The sequence below is a fragment of the Aotus nancymaae genome, unplaced genomic scaffold (genome assembly GCF_030222135.1).
Source record: "Aotus nancymaae isolate 86718 unplaced genomic scaffold, 86718_ANA_hifiasm-v0.15.2.pri h1tg000059l, whole genome shotgun sequence".
Lineage (NCBI taxonomy): Eukaryota > Metazoa > Chordata > Mammalia > Primates > Aotidae > Aotus > Aotus nancymaae.
In genome coordinates, this window is record NW_026988473.1 from 63,405,620 (window position 1) to 63,426,512 (window position 20,893).

Consider the following 20,893-nt stretch of genomic DNA (forward strand, 5'->3'; position numbering starts at 1 on the left):
AAACAGCTCTGGAGCTCAGAGAGGAGCAGTTTCACAGGGAAGTTCACTCGGATAATGGCAGAGAACTTCAAATCAAGTTGTTGGATTCCAAGCTCAGTGTTCTTTCCTCTACAACAGTGACTTCTTAAGTCAGGCTGGATATGAGCATTGTTGATGGCAACCCATTAACTAGTTAAATTGATAGAACTTGACAACTTTCACCTATATTCTCATGTGGAAGCTATAAGGACTTATTTTATTGAATGTCTGGAGTGCTGTACATTTTATTGATTGTCTCATTTGCTGGAGGTTTAGTCTTCATGTACAAAGCTGGCTGCACAGTGAATATATTTAGTAATTAGAATTTTACAACAAGCATAAAGTCAACATCTGTGTATCAGTTACTTATAAATCTATCTAATTCGATGTATGCCATTCGAACCTCACAGCTGATCAATGAGGTATGTTACAGATAAGCAGGACTGAGACTCAAAGAGGTTGAAGGATTTGCTCTAGATTAGCTAGTAATAAGGCCCGAAGACAGAGTTTCAACCCAGGTCTATACAAGCTAAAGCCTTGGATTCTTTTTCTGTCACTAGATCAGTGGATTCTTGGATTCTTTTTCTGTCACTAGATCAGTTCTAGAAAACTGGCAAGTGTTGAAGTGCGGAGAAGTTTCCTTCTAAAGTTTTCTCTTTGTATTAGTGGAAAGAATGTCTTTTTGAAAACCCCTAAAATGCTAAAGAACAAAAATCCTAACACCTACTCATACTACTTTTAAAATGTAGGACTCAGCATCCCACAAATCCCTACTGTATTAAAGGACATTTCCATGTCCCCAAAGAAAAAAAGAATAAAGACATTTTGAAATTGGTATCAGTTTCACTTTAACAGATCCTTCTCAAGGACTTTTACATGTAAACAAGATCGTTAAACACTTAATGTGACATTTATTACCTTTAAATATTCATAAGCCACTGAGCACAGGGAAACACCTACTGCACCGTTCACGCTGACTGAGTCTCTCAAAGTATGATGTGCACGTGAAGTACTTTCAGGACCTCAGGAAACTTCAGGGTGCAGCTTCCTCCTCTGAAACCTTAATGGCACTCACTAAGTTTATGAACCGTCTTGTTTGCAAACAAGGCAGTAAACCCAATAAAGCAATTTGTGCGTATTTCTTTACACATGTGAGTAAAAGGATGCTTTCCTTTGAAGAAGCTAGCAGGAAGACGTGTATCTTGTCTGGACTTGTTCTACCAGGCTGTTCCCTTTCCTAGGATTAAACAACCAGACCCGGGGAGAATGAAGGCTGCCTTCTTTTCAGCCCTCATCATTGTGACCTGTATTTGGCATCAGTTCTAAGATGTGAGATTGGAAACTAACTTAGACTAATAGCACTGAGAAGAAAATGCATTTTTATTCTACTGTAAACATTGTCCTACGTAGATGGGGAATAATCTACCCCTGGATACAGTGATGAAACTCTCGCTGTGCATTACTTTTCCCTCTCTATCTTAGGAAAATAAAAAATATTACCTAGGTATAAAGTCAGAGCAGTAAGAATCTGGAGATTGTAGGGATGGGCAGAAGAGAGAAAGAGCTCTTCTCACCTTTTATTCTCTCTAAGGCAAAGTCTTGTGATGCTGTCAATGCCATCATTGTCAGTATTGAATCTGTTTCATGTTGATAGCAATCATAGTAATGATTATCATGCCCATTTTGTAGGTAAGAAAACTGAGGTTCAGGGAGTTTGAAGGATTAGTTCAAAGTTGCACAGCTGGGACTCAAAGTGCTATTTTAACCCTACATTTAGGACTCTCTGTTACAAACTACTAATTTTACAAGTTCTGCCCCTGGCCTTTTGGATTTCCCAGCAACCCTGGAAAGAACTGGATATTAAAAGCATGAATCAGAGAAGGCCAAGGAGAAATGTGGTTTCTGTCTTCAAGGAGATGGTCATATGGGAAAGGAATTAAGCCTGTTCTGTGTGGTTTGTAAATAACAGAATGAGATCAATTGGTGGAAATTCAAGGGAAGAGATCAAAGAATTTTCTAACCAGCAACACTAACCAACTTTAAAACAGGCAATAATACTAGGTGGTGAGTGTCTTGTCCTAAAAATGTTCCAATAGCATCTGGCTGACCCTCCGAGCGGGACTCTGTGACTGGGATTCCTGCACTGGGGGGTATTGAATACTTCAGATTCCATAGTATACTTGATTGCAGAGTATAGAGGGCTCTGCTATAGTTCAGACGGATGCTCAATTAAGTGTACTAATGTAAGACTAGCTTAAAAACCTCAGTATTCCACAGAGGTGCTGCAGGGTCTCCCAAGTGCTTGATTTGAATTTGAAGTTTTGTGTTGTCTTATGAAACAAGGGAAAAAAAGACCTTGAAATAGAACCTAAACATACATATGTATATATATGTGTATGTGTGTGTATATAATATATATTATTTATTTATGTATTTTTTTGAGATGGAGTTTTACTCTTGTTGCCCAGGCTGGAGTGCAATGGCATGATCTCGGCTCACCACGACTTCTGCCTCCCGGGTTCAAGCGATTTTCCTGCCTCAGCCTCCTGAGTAGCTGGGATTATAGGCACATGCCACCATGTCCGGCTAATTTTGTGTTTTTAGTAGAGATAGAGTTTCTCCATGTTGGTCAGGCTGGTCTTGAACTCCTGACCTCAGGTGATCCACCCACCTTGGCCTCCCAAAGTGCTGGGATTACAGGTTTGAGCCACAGTGCCTGGCTTTTTTTTTTTTTTTTTTTTGAGAGAGGGTCTAGTTCTGTCACTCAGGCTGGAGTGCAGTGGCACCATCAAGGCTCATTGCAGCCTCATTTCCTGGGCTCAAGTAATTCTCTCACCTCAGCTACCTGAGTAGCTGGTACTACAGGCATGTACCACCATGCCTGGCTAACTTTTTTATTTTTTGTAGAGATGGGGTCTTGCTATGTTGCTCAGGCTGGTCTTGAACTCCTGAGCTCAAGTGATCTTTCTGCCTTTCCCTCTTAAAATGCTAGGATTACAAACATGAGCCAATGCATCCGGCCTTCATAAATGATCAAAGGTGGCAGTTAAAAAGAAATAAAATTTTCAATAAATATTACTGGGACAACTGCCTAGTTATTAGGACAAAAGTAAAGCTGGACCTTTCCCTCATTCCTTATGTGAAATAAATTCCAGCTTAGTCAAATATTTAAACCATAAAAATAAATAAGGTATGTGTGAGGGAACCCACACTCAAGCACACAGGCGCGCAGCACATGTGAAGGATGAAGGGCTGATTCCCTGGTCTTTGGAGTCTTTTAGTGCATAGTCCAAAGTTCCTGCACACGTGTCATTGATCAGGCAGTTGTATCCCTGCATTTTTTGTTTTTAAAAGTCAGGCTTGTGTATGCTGCTCATGTGAGTTGGTTCACCCCTACCGCACGTGCTGAAGAGAGCTGTGTGATCTATTTCTAGCAAAACCCAGGTGCCTCTATTCTTGGCATTCTCCTGTAATACCAAAATGGACAGTAGAGTAAAAATAGCGAGCACATTTCAAATGTTTCGTTGTGTGCTATTATTGAATTAGGAATCTTTTTGTCTTCATTGGAACTTTTGGGTGATCCTTTTCTGTCCTTCATATTCATGTGAAAAAATATATATATACAGGTGTCGTTGGAGGTCATTAGTGATTCAGTTTTGAAAAGAAACTTTCCTTCTGCTTCCTTTTGAAGCTGGTGGTTCAGTTGATTTGAGGGGTAGCCTGAGATTGCGAGGCAAGCTATGAAAAATGTGCCATTTGTAGCTACTGATCTGTGCAAATAAGAATATTCTCGAGACTGGCAAAACCACATAGTGCAGGAAAAGAAAATAAATGCTGAGTTTGATTTCAGGTTGTAACTTCACAACCTCAGTGTTCTCTTTGACTTTATAAGTCAATGCTACCTTTTGAACTTAAAAACATGCACTGGAGCTAAATAGACTTGTTTTTATTGTTGGGGCTCTTGGTATGGTGTTGTTACTGGAGAAAAATATTTTCACTTTTGAAAAGTTTAAAAATCAGCGACTTAAGATGTATTTTTTTCTGGAAAAAAGTCTTTTTTGATTATTATTGCTTTTGATTATTATTATTTACTCTTTTGGCCTTAACTGTCAAGATAACACAGAACTATGATATGTTTTCAACGGTAAGAGTGTCCATACCTTAAGTTTTCTAGAATAAGTATTTCCCTTCTCTTTCCATCATTACTTCTTTTAAGGATATTTGTTTTTCTATCTGACACTGGCCTTTTTTAAAAAAAATGAAAACTGCTTTTTTTCTTTCTTTTTTTTTTTTTTAAGACAGAGTCTTGCTCTGTTCCCAGGCTGGAGTGCAGTGGTGTGATCTCGGCTCACTGCAACCTCTGCTTTGCGGGTTCAAGCAATTTTCCTGCCTCAGCCTCCCAAGTAGCTGGGACTACATGCACACACCACCATGCCTGGCTAAGTTTTTGTGTTTTTGGTAGAGGCAGAGTTTCACTGTGTTAGCCAGGATGGTCTCGAGCTCCTGACCTCATGATCTGCCTGCTTCGGCCTCCCAAAGTGCTGGGATTACAGGCGCGAGCCACAACACCCAGCCCTAAAACTACTTTTTATTCTCGAGGCAGGTGGGATATATTCAGTCAACAAATATTTAATGTAATGGATACTTATTGCCTGTCTACTATATTTCAGGTACATTTCTAGATGCAGAGAAATTAAATAACAAAGAAAAGTCTCCAGCCTCATGGAGTCTACATTCTAATAGGCTGAGATAGACAATAAACAAATGTATACTGTGTCAGGAAAGGCTAAGTGCTATGGTGAAAAATGAAGCAAGCTAAGGAGGGAGAGTGAGGGCTGGAGGAGGAATGTCCCCTTTTAAGTCACAGTTGGCCTCTCTGAAAAAAATATGATTTGAACAGCATCTCGAATGAAGTGAGGAAGAAAGGCATAATGACATCTGAGGGCAGAGTCAACCGGTCGGAAGAATCAGTAAAGGGTATGAGGTGGAGCCTTGGACACCATGCGTATACATTTAGAAAATGAGAATGAGGGAGGCAATTGCATTTCTCCTGTTGTCAGTGGAAATACGTTGGGACAGGGAACTGCTGATGGCATTCCCCAACACGCTTGCCTCTCTGTTCACTCACTTCTGTGGATACCGGTTCTGCCACTGACATCTTATTACCATATGCCTCAGGTTCTGCCTTCTTTAGTACCACTTTTCTATGGACACGGACATCTACAGCATTCTGGCTCATCCCTTTTAGCTCCCAAGCTATTCCTAGTCAACAGCTGACCTACCGTGGAGGGGGTTAACCTTGCCAGTTAGGCCAGGCATCCTGACTGCCAAATAACGATGATGACGATGGTGGTGGTGATGATAGCCGTACCTACCACTTATGGAGCACTTGCTCTAAAGGACTGTCAACCATCTTTCAGGACAGCTAATATTTGCAATCTGCAATTGAGGAAACTGAGGCTCAGAGAGGACAAATTCATTGCTCTAGGCCTCACAGGTTGGGAGAGATGAGCTGGTGTTTGAACCCAAGTCTATTTGACTCCAGAGAATGAGTTCCTTCTGCTACTGGGTGCTTCTGAGGGTGAATACAGGTTCCTGTGTAGTCATTAAGAAACAGCCCGCCCCAAATACATGCCTTTTGGCCTCGTATCAAGGATCGAGCTTCTTTCATGGTTCCTAATTAATGCTCCAGTTACTTGTTGAGAGGACACATTGACTGGTATTTTCCAGAACCTTGCCCAGAATGGTGGTCACTGTCCAGCATTACCACTGACACAGTTCCTCTGTGAACTGTACGAACAACCCTGGACATCAGTGCTGATAGGCATTTTGGCTGCTGGGCCTCAATTGTCATGGACCAGCTCCAGATTTGTCACCTTTTAAAAAATTCCATATAATTTAAACTTCTTGTTACCTGCTTCAGGGGCCAATCCTTTAGTGAATGGTTTTCTTTAGGTAGAGTCCCAGCCAGATACTGCCTGGCTTACTCTTCTTTCTGAGTTTGCCTGGTTTATAATCCTTTTCCCTGACATGAGAACATATTCTACAAATGCAGAACTATTATGAGCATTTTTGCCAAGATTTTATCCCCTATGTGCTCAGTTTTTTGGGATATGTTCCAAAACAATTTTTTTTTTTAACAGTATAATTTCTGGGGAGAAAGCTTACTGTGTTTAAAAGCTGATATTTCAAGGGCAGATGAAAGTTTTTTTTTTTTTTCAAGAATTAAGAAAACACTTCATCATTTATTTCTTTGGCAGAGTATCTGCTGTGTTTCTTTTGAAATCCACAGAAATTAAGACCATACTGTATTCATTTTCAAATTATAGAAAATAAGCTAAAGAAGAAATGAACAGAAGAAGAAGAAAGACATACTTTGCTAAAAGCCATGTTTTCTTAAATTGCTTGGTCACATGAATTCATTTATATGTCTAATGTAGAAATTGGCAAACTTTATTCATAAAGGGCCAGATAGTGTAAGTATTTTAGGCTGTTTGACCATATAACCACTTTCACAGCTACTCAACTCTACCATACATGAAAGCAGCTACAGGCAATGTGCAACTGAATGAATGTGAATGTGTTCCTATAAAACCATTTCCAAAAAACAGGTGGCAAGCCAGATTTGGTCTGCAGGGCATAGTGTGTTCACTCCTGGTCTAATAGAAGAATATCTGCTATATGGCCCTTATGCCAGCAACAAGGTAGGCACAAATCTGGTCAGAACTGGAAGGATGCTTACAGGTCATCTATTTCAGCTCTTCCATTTTATCTTTGACGATTTGTGATTACTCAAGGTTACACAGCTTGTTAATAGCAGCATCAAAAAATAAGAATTAACATTTATTGAGCATGTTCACATTCATGACAAAAATTGCTATTTTTCTCTAATATCTATTCTCCCCAACTTTTTTAGTAATGGAACCCCAGATTTTTATTTGGCTACATGGCCACGGGAATTAAGACTATATTTCCCAGACTCCATTGCCTTTGGGTGTGGCTAGGTAACTAAGTTCCTCTCAATATTTGTGTGCTACTTAAAGAAAGTACTCTAAATGAAAGGGAATGTGCCATTCTTCCTTTCTCTTTTCTTCAGACTGTAATGTGGATGTGTTGGCTGAAGCCTGAGTAAGCCACTTGCATGATGGTGGAAGAACTGTGCTGAGAATGGTGAATCAATAAGAGATACAGTGCTGAGATGCCTGATGCTATGTAGCACTGCCTCTCTGTGCTGCCCCCTGACTTCTCTTATTTCAGCAGATTGAAGATGTTATTCTTTTGCTTTCTGTTGTGGTTTGCCTCTGATGAGAAGTCTGCAGTAATTCTTATCTTTGTTCCTCTCTATGGAATGCACCATTTTCTTTCACTGCTCTTAAGATTTTCTCCTTGTTGTTGATTTTTGGCAATTTGATTATGATGTGTAATGGTATGGTTTGTATTTGTCCTTCTTTACTGTGTAGCCTTCTTGGATCTGGAAAATTTAAAGCCATCATGACAAGTTTTCTTAGTTCCCTCCTCCCCCTTCACACCTTGTTTCTGGGAATTCAATTATATGCATGTTAAATTGCCTTATATCATCCTACAGGTCACTAAAGCTCTGTATTATTTTTCCCATCTTCATTCTTTCTGTGATTCAGTTTAGAGAGTTTCTATTGTCTTATCTTAAAGTTCACTGATTTTTTTTTTTTCTGTTAAATTCAATCAGCTGGTAAGCCTATCCGGTAAATTTTTTTTTTAGATGTTATAGCTTTCTTCTCTGGAAGTTCTATTTGTTCTTCTTTTCAACAGTTTCCATTTCTCTTTTCATTATGTTCATATTTTCCCTAAAATCCTTGAACATATTTATACAGTATTATTTAAAACCCTTCTCTGTTAATTTCAAAATATTTGTAAATTCCATATCTCTTCCTATTGATTGATTTGACTCCTGGCTATGGGTTTCATTTTCCTGTTTGTTTACATGTTTGTTAAGTTTTATTGGATGTTGGATATTATGCATGCTGTGCTGTTGACTGTTCAATTTTGTTGTTTCTTAAGAGCGTTGAGCTCAATGTTGGCAAGGAACTAATGTATGTATAAATTAGCTTGATCCTTTGAGTCTTTGAAAGATTTTGTTATGGTGGATCAAGAATAGTTTTTGCTCTCTAAAGATAGTCTAGCTCTCTCAGATGTGATCTTTTTATAGTCTCTACTGAATATTTACTGAGTATTCAATGACCTTCAGACTCTGGGAGTTGTTCAGCTTACAGCTTTTCCCATAGTTATTTTCTTTTTGTTCATTGCTCTTTGTCTTGCCTTGTGGAATCTCGTTCAACATTTGTGTAGCTTAATATTAAGCCAAAAATTCAAGGGGATCCCTCTGTTGAGTTTTGAGAGTTTTCTTTGCATAGCTCCTTTTTCCCTGGCACAGTGCTCTGCAAATTTCAGCTGCTTTAGCCTCCCCAAACTTCACTTTTACAAAGCTTTGTACTCTGCTTGGGTTCCCCATCTCTGTTCCAGGGAGAAAGACTTCAGGCATAAATAAGAAAAAATCATGAGTCTTACTTTCTTTGTTTCCCTTATTTCAAGGGTTACAGTCATGTACAGCCTTCGTCCAGTGACTGAAAATAGTTGCTTCATACATTTGTTTAGTTTTCTAGTTGCTTATTGTAAGAAGGCTAGTCTAGTACTAGCAATTACATGATAGTTGAAAGTGAAATATACTCATGTTTAAAAGAAAAAGAAATTTCTACTTGTAGCTTAAGTCCCTGTAATTTTCACTTTTTCAATTAGGTGCAGCCAAAGCCAGTCTTAAATACTACGCTCCAAAATGCAAACTACCCAGCTAGGTGTTTCATATACATTATTTTGTAGACTTCATTTTAACTACATAAAAGTCCTATAAAGTTGTAGTTACTGTTATTCACAGTAACTTTACAGATGAAGAAAACTGATGACAAGGGAAAGAAAACAGCATGAAGGAAGCTCCTAAGAAGTCCATTGGGTAGTTAACAAGGTCCTGCATCAGAGTGATAGCAGAGAGAATGAAAAATAAGGTAACTGAAATGACACTGGGTAAAATTAAGTGATATTAATAAATAATTTATATGGAAAAAGAGGAAAAACCTGTGAGTGTCGGAATCTAGCATAATATCAGTATTATGAACATACACAGGAAAGATTCAGTGATACTCACTGTGCTTACTAAGGCCAGAAAGACATTGGTGTTGTGGTATAAAGAAGTTCAAAACTTTACAGCAAAATATGGTACTTATCTGACATCAGTCAGAAACTCATAATTTTTATTTATTTTTTCCCTCATGTATAACTGAGTTTTGCTTTTTGGGATTTCTGGCCGTCCAAGAAGTCTATACAGGAGCCACTGTTGCTGGAGTGGCTTCCTCTGCACCTGCAGGTAGAGTGCAATCACCATTGGGTGGAATGGCTTCTTCCTGGACTAGCTCCACAGACTGGATGCCTCTTGGGTCTTGCCCCAACATCTTCTCGGCCCAACTTCTTATCTCAGTCGCTGCCCTGTTAGCCAGTTTCCTGTAGGATTTGGCAACTTTGTGTAGGTATGATTGGAGTGTATTTTACCTTAGGCCCCATGCCACATACCTTTCATTCCTTCCCTGGGACTTCTTGGATACCACGGAAGAGGATATCTTATAAAGCCTGCTCTATTCGCATATATGCAGATAGGAAGTTCAGAGGAGTTAACACTTGGGGGGCGGCGCTATCCTTGATGAATATGGGAGAGAGGACCCAATGGGTATATGCTACTTCCCCTTATACTTCAGGGCAGGTAATTCTGAATTGTAATTTATAAGGCTTCTGGGAAGTTCCTGATAGGATTGAGAACCAGTTGCTTTAGTGGTGATTAAGCAATGATCACATTTTACTTTTGGCTTTTCTCCTTCTCCCTTCCCTTCCATTTTGCTCCCTGGGATCACATTCTCAGATAAATTACCTGCATGAAGATCATGGCCTTAGTTTTTGCTTTGGGAGAAACTTAGCCTATGACACACTGTAAACTACAACAACTCAGGGAGTAAGTCTCAGAGCATCATAGGTCAATATTTTAGGGTTGACCTAAACCCTAGAAAGGAAGGCCCTGTAGAGACTAGAAGGATAACGATAGACATATAAAAATTGGGAGAAAATTTGTTGAAGAAACAAGAGGTAATGTCATCTATCATAGAAACACCTGGTTGTAGAGTTAAGAGACATGTGAGCTCTTCAAAATTTTTCCCGACTGGTTGTCTAACAACCAACTTGGCTTTGTGAACAGAAAGTGGACAACATCAGTTTAATTTCATCTTAAGATAGAAGGTTAGAAATGAGAGAAATTGGTATGGAGAATCTTGTTTGCAGAGACTTGATTTCTTGGATCTGCAGGGTCAGGGACAAGAGGGGACAGCTGAACCAAACTCTTGATGTAAAGTTACTAAACGATGCTCCTACAATGGCTGTTTAACTGGATTTACCACCTCCTGCCTCTTTGTATGGCCAGCAATCAATTCTCCTCAGCAGCAGCCAGATAACTCTGGAGCTCAGCTGCAAGGAGACCAGAACTTCTCCTCACAGACCTTCAGTGGATCCCTATTGCTTAGTTTAGCTTTCAAGGGCATCTACAGTCTGTTTCCAGTTTATCTTAAAATTCCAGTTAAATTGGACTATTGCCAGTCCTTGAATGCACACCACACTCTCCTATTCTCTGGCTATCTTTTTCACCTGGAATATCCTTGTTTACTCTGCCTGTTGAAGTCACATCTATTCTTTAAGAACCTCCCCCAAGGGCTACTTTCTTCAGGCAGCCCAAACACGCTTCCTGCTCTGAACCCCGTGGCCTTTTGAGCTTGTTCTCTAGGGCTTATTATGAGTGAGTTTTCTAGTATTAGAGACATTTGTGAAAATGCCTTTAGGATATAGAACGCTCTTCTCCATTCATATGTGTTGAACTGAACTATTAAATGGATATATACCCCAAAGAAGTATTTGGAGAACTACAAAATAAGGATCCACATTCTTTTGACTTACATAGGGCTAGTGAATATGGAAGTAGGAGAGTAGGGAAAAGAGAATTGACTTTTATGGAGCAACCACTGTGTGCCTTGTCTTCCATAGTTTGCTTATTTTTGGAGTCTTTACAACACCCTAGAAAACAGGTAGTATTGAACTAATTTTACAGAAGGAGAATGTGAAGCTCAGAAGGATTGAGTGAATTACCCTAGATGTATAGCTAGTAAGAGGTGGAGTCAGGATTTAAGCTCAGGTCTCAATGACTCCAAGATACTTGTCTATTCCACAATACATAGGGGACCATATAATTTATTGCCCTGATTGGAACACTTTGGAAAATGAAAGGGCATGCTATTAAAAATTATAGGGGACAACCTGGGCAAACTGGGAACCTCCTGGCTACACTGTGTCCTATGATCACCATAATTATAAAACACCTGCCTCCTTGCCTCTTGAATATTGACTGGTCTGAACCAGAAAACTAAACTAAACCTCCTCTTGAGATTGTAATTCTCTCAGACAGGGTAAGATTGGAAGAAATAATTTGGCATTTTAGGAATTTTCCTTTACTGATAATTGGAAAGAAACCCATATTATCCAATGGAATGAGTGAGAAATCTTATTTTCACATGTTCTTTTAATCCTCCCACCTTGGTGATATGGTTTGGCTGTGTCCCCACCCAAATCTCATCTGGAATTGTAGCTTCCATAATTCTCACATATTGTGAGAGGGATCTGGTGGGAGATAATTGAATCATGGCGGTGGGTCTTTCCCATGCTATTCTTGTGATAGTGAATAAGTCTGACAAGATCTGATGGTTTTAAAAAGGGAGTTTCCAAACAAAGAAGGACATTACATAATGGTAAAAGGATCAATGCAACAACAGGAGTCAATGATCATAAATATATATACACCCAATATAGGAACACCCAGATACATAAGACAAGTTCTTAATGACTTATAAAGAGACTTGGACTCTTGCACAATAATAGCGGGGACTTTGACACCACATTGTTAATATTCGACGGATCAACAAGATAGAAAATTAACAGGGACATCTATGATTAGAACTCAGACCTGAAACAAGTAAGCTCCGTGAATATTTAAAGAATTCTTCACCCCAGGTCCACAGAACATACATTTTTCTCAGTATCACATTACGCCTATTTTGAAAGTGACCACACAATTGGAAGTAAATCACTCTTCAGCATTTGCATAGCATTTCACAGACTTAAATGAAATATTGGTTGACTGTTTGTTTGTTATTTTCTTCCCTTATTCCTTCCTGTCTCCGCTGTTAAGCACAATTATCGGCATAAAAGAGGTTTTTAATACCTATATTTAGATTGCATTCCAGCCTGGGCAATAGAGCAAGACTCCTGTTCTCGCTCCCCCTTTCTCTTCCTCTTTCTTTTTTTCTTTCAAAAACAATAAAAAATAAAAAGGGAGTTTCCCTGCACAAGCTCTCTTCTCTTGTCTGCTGCCACGTAAGACGTGCCTTTCACCTTCCACCAAGATTGTGAGGCCTCCCAGCCACAGGGAACTGTAAATCCATTAAAGCTCTTTCTTCTGTAAGTTATCCAGTCTTGGGTATGTTTTTATCAGCTGTGTAAAAATGGACTAATACACTTGGCCTCCAAAACTCTTCTTCCCTTTTATTGCCTTTTTTCTTTTCATTGAGTCTTACTCTGTTGACCAGGCTGGGGTGCAGTGGTGCCATTATGACTCACTGCAGCTTCAATCTTCTGGGCTCAAGTGATACTCCCATCTCAGCCTTCCAAACATTTGGGATTACAGGCATGAGCCACCATGCCCAGCTAATTTTTTTTTGTATTGTTTGTAGAGACAAGGTCTCACTATGTTTCCCAGGCTGATCTTGAACTCCTGACCTCAAACAAACCCCCTGCCTCAGCCTTCCAAAGTGCTGGGATTATGGGGATGAGCCACCATACCCAGCCTTTCAGTGCCTTTTCTAAAAGGGTTGGTGGTTGAACAAACCACCTGCTGAGGCCACATTGAATGAGTTCACCAGAGTCATGCATACTGGGACCAAATCTAGCTCAGCTGGTTATAAAATGGATAATGACAATAGCAATAATAGCAGCTCTCTTCATCGAGTTCTTACTATGTACCAGGTCTTTTATAGGCATGATCTCATTTGTTTCCTATTATATATTATTGCATGTATTCCTTATAACCACTCTGTTAATTGGATCCTATTTCTATTCCCATTTTATAGATGAAGAAACTGAAGCAGAGGGGGACCAACTGTTACTTAATACCACCCACCTATATTTGCAGTGGAACCCAAATTGTTCGACAGCAAGACCCAGCTCCTAGTGAGCTATGTGGCCTTCCACAAGGAAATCACAGTATCAAACCAATGTGGTCGCTAAGATTAAACAGCAGCACATTTGCAGAAGTGCCTATAGGTAGGCATTCAATAAACGGCATATACTATGATTATTTACAAGCTTCACCTTTCAAGGAAAACATGCTAAATGCCTGTTAGCACCCCATGTCTGTCTCTAACACATCCTCTCTGATTCTACCATAGAATCACAGGTTAGAAATGAAAATAAATTTCACAATTTATCAAGCCAGTGTCAGCTCTCGGAGGCAGAAAATCCCCAGGGTTCTTCCTTGATAAAATCACGCTCTAGCAAAAAGGACTGACAATCTAGTATATTCAAAAACACCAGGTTATAAAACAAAGGTGTGCCCAAGATGCCACAGGATCATTCACTCCAGAAACACTTGGCCCATATTGTTCTGGGCCTTGGAGAAACACAGACTATGGAAGTACAGGGGATAAAGGAGTTCGTTTTACTCAGGGAAGGGGCAGAGTCAAAAAATTAAAAGAAAAAAATAATTTCACAGAGATAACATTCAAGGTAGGATTTGAAAGACAGCAGTTTGTTATGGTGGGAGGGGCATTCCAAGGTAAAGGAACAGTGGATGCAAAGGTATGGAGGAGGGAAAGTCTACAGCGTGTCTGGGAAGTAGGAGTTAGGTGTGGTCCGGGGTATGGAAGTGCTTGTGGGCTGGCTGAGCAGATGGCAGTAGGGGTGGCTGCAGAAAGGGAATTACTATCCACCAAGAGTCTCCCAGGAGCCTGTGCTATGCTGAATGCTTTACGAGCAATACATTTGATCTACAGGGGAGCCAAGTGGAGTGGGTACTACTAGGTTAAACAATGTGGCCAAAGACACTTCCTAGTCAGAAATGAAGCCAGGATGTGAAATATGTCAAGTACCCTCTGGGCCCTGCCGCCTCTCAAGTGGCATATCAGGGATGCAATGGAGCCAAATGGCATCTTCCTCTGAGATGCCATTGTGGCTGGCTGTGTCACCTCTGCATGGGCGCCCCTTTGCTGGGGGGATGTGGCAACTTGCCATCACCCTTCACCTAGCGCTTGACCAAGCATTAGAAATGTGTGCTTTGGGACTGCACCTCTGAACACATCATGGGAAGAAGTGACACTTGACTTTCCTTGGAGTGAGGGCAGGTGTTTGGCATTTCACAATGAAGACTTGTAAAAATTGCATCACATTCTTTATGTTGGTGTCTGGGCATGGCTCCCTGTGGTAGCATTTTCATGATGGCATCCTGCCTTTTCTTTTCAGTTTCCACGTACCTGTTGTCGATATTCAAATGTAAAAAGAGCTTTTTTGATTGGGGAATATACAACATAGAAATGCCCCAACCTATGAAAGAACTCAACTGAGGGTAGGAAAGATTTTTCCAGAAGCCAGTAAATGAATGTCAGAAGACGTTAAATTAAGCAGAAAGTCCTAGTTCTGTGGAAATCAGCCTCAAGGGGCATTATAAACTTAAGGAAGTTCTTTGGATTACTGTTGAGGCAAAGGAGAAACTCATTGACTGAGCACAAGCTACGTGCTCATCATTGTGCTGGGCGAAAAGGCTCAGCTCATGGAACCTTTATTGAGGGTCTATATGAGGTGTTAAGGGCTGAACTGTGGCCTCTGCAAATTTATGTGCTGAAGTCCTAACCTTCTGTATCTCAGAATGTGACTGTGTATGGAGATAGGGTCTTTAATTCCTAGTTCTGTGGAAATGAGCCTCAAGAGGCTTTGTAAATTTAAGGAAGTGTTAATAAAGTTAATATGAGGTCATTAGGTTGGCCTGTGATCTAATATGATTGGTATCTTCATAAGAAGAGGAGACTAGGATACAGACATGCACAGAGAGAAGACCATGTGAACACAGGGAGAAGAACCCCATCTGCTAGCCAAGGAGGGAGGCCTCAGAAGCTAACCCTGCCCACACCTGGATCTTGGATGTCTGGCCTCCAAAACTGTGAGGAAATACATTTCTGTTGTTTAAATCACCTTGTCTGTAGTACTTTATGGCAGCCATACCAAACTAACATACCAGAGATTAGCAAACTCTCTTTTTAAATTAATTTTAATTTTAATTTATTTGAGACAGAGTCTCACTCTGGCAGCCAGGCTGGAGTGTAGTGGTACGATCATGGCTCACTGCAGTGTCGACCTCCTGGGCTCAAACGATCCTCCCACCTCAGCCTCTCTAGTAGCTGGGACCACAGACATGTGCCACCATGCCTGGATAATAGCAAACTTTTTCTTAAAGGGCTAAATAATAGGTATTTTAGCTTTTGTGGGCAAATGGTCACTGTTGCAAATGATCAACAAATGATCAGTTCTGCTGTTGTGCAAAACCAGCCATAAACAAAATGTAAACAAATGGTCATAGCTGCATGCCAATAAAATTTTATTTACAAAACCAGGCACTGGCCAAATATGGCCCACAGGCCATAGTTTGCTGACTCCTGATCTATTCTGATCTGTCTGGGAGAGTGAAGCCTCACTCAGCCTGAAGGAGTGCACAGTGTGGTGAGGAAGACACACAATGAAACAATTCTACACAGGATGGTTAGTGTAGAGTGGGAAATTCAGGATGGTAAGGGGATCAAAGGAGGGGCATGTGGTCTAACTTGGGAGTGGCTGGGTAAGGATGGGGACAGTCTCCTTGGAGGAAGTGAATGCCTGAGCTATGTATGGACCGAGACACATTTTACTTGATCATTGCTTTTTATCCTCCGCAATGAACTTACGGTCCTCCAGGCCTCCGGTTAAGGTCTTGAGCCTACTGACTGGAGTCTCTCCAAGGGTAAGGTGACTGTGACAGTGGTCTCCAGGGTGCTTCTGGCTCAGTCAGGTAAGGACCCTGGGGATGTTGCCCTCTCAGTGTGGGTTCCAGTCCCTTTCCTGAACTTTCTCATTCTGTGGCCCACTGAGCTCATACAGTGACCTGGATACCCTGGCCCCAGGATACCGCCTCCCCAGCTGCTGCATTCCATGACTGTGCTTCCCAACTAGCCTGTCTGTATCCGAGTCACTGAAGGATGACACATCAGAGAAGTCCGTACGATCATCAAGGCTGAATGGCTGGTGGCTGAGGGTGGCTCACACTTTGGGTTTGGGTCTTTCCAGCAGCATTGCTTTTCCACAGGATGCTGGAGAGAGGAAGAACCTTAGAACTCAGAGAATTCAGCTTCCTTAGTTTGCAAATTTAGGAAAATGGCCCAGAAAAGGCAGCGGCTTGTCTAAGCTTCAAATGGGCCAGGACAGAATTCAGACTTTTTGCCTCCTGGGCTGAAGGCATGGGGTTGCCTCTCTTGACCACTCATAGGGTAGCCTGTGGAGGCTCAGCCCTCAGAAGACGTTACCCTTTTCAACAGTATTTATCTCTCTATTTTTTTGGCAGGAGGCATTCTATTTTTTCTGGCTATAAAATTAATATATATTAATTGCAGAATATCTGGAAGATATACAGAGGTGTTAATAAACAGAGACATTCGTTTATGATCTTACCTCTCTGAAATGATCACTATGAACACTTTGGCATTTTCCTTTATTTTGTCAAAAATTTTTTTTAAAACCATAATTGAGTCCTGCCTGGTTTTTAACATAATTTTGATATTTACTTTTTATGCTTTAATCTTGTAAGCATTTTCCCTTGTCATCAAAAATGCCCAACCATCATCTTCCTTTCCCTTTGCTGAGTTGGAGTCTACTTGATTAGAGCTTTCTCCGGGCAACAAGCAATTTATGAGCCGAGCAGGATGAAAGGAGCCCTTGGGATGGCATCAAGAGCTGGAGCTCTGTCCTGCCTCTGCTGTTGACTTGGTGGTGAAGCTAATATGGTTTCACCCATTCACTGGTCCTCAGTTTCTTCATTTTTATGTAAGAGGACTGGTCCCAATGCCCAAGGTACCTTCTGGCTCCAGAATGCTGCTCTATGTGTTGCTTTTGTTCTGTTAATATGCTCAGATAGATTTGCTGACAGGTAGTTAAGAAAATTTTCAAACTAGCTTTGCTTTAACACAACACGACTCTAAATTCACTGTATCAGGAATGCTTTGAACAATTAAAGAAGACAGATTGCTCCACAGGGACAAACAGCTGAATGTATAAATTGGAGATCATATTTCAATTCATGCCCCTATTCCACAATAATTTGGAGATGGAGAAGGTAGGAGGAGTGAATGGTGGGAAATCAGCCTCTTTTTAGAGAGTGTACAGATAACACTTCTCTTTGGACTCTTCTTTCTGGCCCTTTTCCTCCTTTGTGGTTCTTGGGATTCAACCCTGGTCTTTTCTTCTACATCTGGTAGAACTGAGAATGAGTAAGGTTTCTTTTATACTATAATCCCGTGTGTGTGATGACTGGGGTGGTATACTTTGGATTTTATTATAAAGCTAGAAGAAAATCAAAGCTGAAGGGTTTTGATTTATGTAAGTGTTTCATGGGCTTTGGAGGTGAACTGACCTGGATGTGAAGCTTGGGTCTGGCATTTTTACTTTGGACAATTGCTCTGAGGCTCAGTCTCCTAATCTGAAAAATGGAGATGGTAAAGTAATTTCTAGCACAATAGAATTTTTGAAGGGAATGCACAAGACAACATTTATAACATGTCTAGTGTATTTAGGAAGACTATAAGGAGTATTATAATTATTATAATGGTACTATGCTTACACGTGTATATAATTTATATACTAATTATAGTGTGCTGTCTAACATTTTCAGACATAATTCTCAAGACACACTACCTGTAGCCTCTAGCATGAATGTGTACATTCTCTGTGTACAGAATGTGTAGCAAATGAAATTCCTTTATAATCATCCGATAATTTTTCCTTGAGCAATGACAGAATTTTAAAACCTTTCTCTAGGAGAGATTTTGATAAGAGCCTTAGGTTGATTACTTTTTATATCCCATGTCCTGTTTGGCTGATAAGCTCCCAATCTCTGCATTTCACATTGTTTTTATCTTCCTGGGCTGCACCCACCTTGTCACTGTCATCTTTTCAGTTGTCAGAATAAAATTGAAGGAAGACAGAGGGAGAGCGAGGTGTTGGGAAGGGGTGGCTATACCCCCAGGCAAGGGTGACAGGTCAGTGTTTCCTTAGAAAAGGCTGTTCTGGTAATGGGAATTAAACATAATCTCTAGGGCACAGGTCCTTTTATTCATCTGGTACACAAAGTGTGGCTCTCCTATTATGTTGAAGCTGTAGGCTTCCTCTTCCTCTTCCTTGAGCTAATGAAATCCTGCATTTTCACAATAGCTGCTTCAGTTCAATGTACCTTTTAATCCCATTGTTATTTCTTTGGAACGAATATGTTCTGAGAGTCAGAATTTTACAGTAGAAAGGGACCTTGGAAAATATTCTGTTCAGACTCTTTCTTGTCACGAGGGAGCCAAGGCTAAGGGAAGACAAGAGACTTTCCCAAATCACTCATCAGGTTAGCAGCAGCAGCACAGAATGTTAGGGCAGCTTCTTGTCCAAGGGATTCACAGGGACCTTACTCTAGATGGGTTAGCCTTTGAGTTATTCGTAATCGCACTGACACATTTATGCTTAAGTGATCTGTTCTGGGTAGTTCCTTCCATAGCGCGGTTTCAGTTATCAATAATTACTTGATCTTGACTTTACAGAGCTCCTTCAGATGCTATTGGGAGAGAGATCCAAACAGTCTTGGAATCATTATCCTGGATCCCTGTTTGGAGAGCCTAGAAAACTAGTACTTCTTATGGAATGGAGCCCAAACAGGACCTGTTCTTGATTGAGAACTGTTACGGATGGAATATTTGTGTTTCCCCCCTACAATTCTTATGTCAAAATCCAAACCCCTAGTGTGAAGGTATTACAAGGTATTACAAGGTATGGCCTTTTGGGGGGTGATTAGGTCATGAGTTTAGTGCCCTTACGAGAAGAAAGGGATAGGAGAGCTTTCTCTTCTTTCTTCTCTCTATGTGAGGATACAACATGAATAGAGTTATCAGCAAACCAGTAAGTAACCTCATTCAGGCCACTGGATCTACCAGCACCTTGATTTTGGACTTGTCAATTTCCATAATTGTGAGAAATAAATGTTTGTTAAGCCACCCAGTCTATAGTAATTTGTTACAGCAGCCTGAACTGACTAAGACAATGACTGTTATGGATACTGGTTTGCTCCACATCCATTTCAATCTCCTTTTATCATGCCTTCTTATAATACGGAGCTTGGAAAGCCAAAAACTACATTCCTTAGACTGCTTGTGACTGGATCTCCACCATTAAGATACATCTATGCAAGGGTGGAATGTTATACAAGTGGGCTTCTAGTATTATTATTATTTACCTGCGAGGAGAGTCATAGAGGCATTTGATTTTTTAGGTGGCTACAGCAGAGGTCCCTAGTGGGACATCTGTTTGGATCATAGCAAAAGTGGAGTACATTCTGGAGCCAGCACAGGCAATGGCGGGTTCCTACTCTGATAGGCAACTTTCTGTTTCTACATCTTCCTGATGGTAGTAGGGGCAGCAGCTTTCTTAGAAGCTCAATGCTGCTGTAGGATTTTAAGAATTATTCCTGGAAGCTGAGCCTAGGTTCAGTTTCTTCAGCACTTAGTAGTTCTGTAAGCCAGGGACTCGCAAACGTTTTCTGTAAGGGACCAGATAGTAACTGTTTTAAGTTTTGCATGCCATATGTTCTCTGTAATAACTCTTTAACTCTGCCATAGTAGAAAGAATGCAGCCTTAGACAATGTACTAGTGAATGTGTATAACTGTGTTACAATAAAACTTTATTTATAAAAGCAGGCAGACTTGGTCTGTGTCCTGTAGTTTGTTGATCCTCATATAATACATCCCTTTCTGCTTTCCAGCTAGAGTGAATTCTTCTCCTACCTTTGAACACTGACCAATGCAGAGATCTCCAAATCCAACAGTGGCTGAAGTATGAGAAATGAAGAAAGGGAGTTTATGCCCCAGGTTTCTGCTTCAGGGGCTAAGAAAGACATATAGTATGCATAAAGCTAGGTGTAAGCTTGGCAATGATCTTTTTCTTTTGTACTATGCCTTTCTTTTTCAGAGTGCTTTCATGTGCAATATTTCATTTGACCTTCACAACACCTTGTGAAGGTCAGGGATGTGAGCAGCTATAGTTGGAAAATCTAAGAAATGCTAAGAAAGGTTATAACTTTATCAAGGTCACCTGGCTTATAAAAAAGGGAGGTAGAACTTGAAACCAGGCCTACTGCCTCTCAGTCCAGTACTTCTTCCAGGGATCCATTCTGGTTTTAGGGGCTTGCTACCAAAGCTGGAATGACTTCAGAAGAAGAGCCTGACAACATTTGGGATGCCACTTTTGGAAGTTTTGAGAGTATTAAGAAACTTTGTGCAGAAAGGCCTGGTAGGAACTGTCTACAGTTTTGCTAGTCAATTTGTGGGCTGTGGCCAGCATCACTTGGGAGCTTGTTATAAACACAGCCTCCCAGGCTTCATCTCAGATTTACTGAATCAGAATCTGCTTTTAAACAAGATCTGCAAGTGATTCACA

The 20,893-nt window shown here is 40.5% G+C and overlaps 1 protein-coding gene across 1 annotated transcript in view; it reads right to left on the reverse strand.

Moving 5' to 3' along the window:
• TENM4 (teneurin transmembrane protein 4) overlaps positions 1 to 20,893 on the reverse strand; it is a 1,737,111-nt gene that overhangs the window by 941,564 nt on the left and 774,654 nt on the right.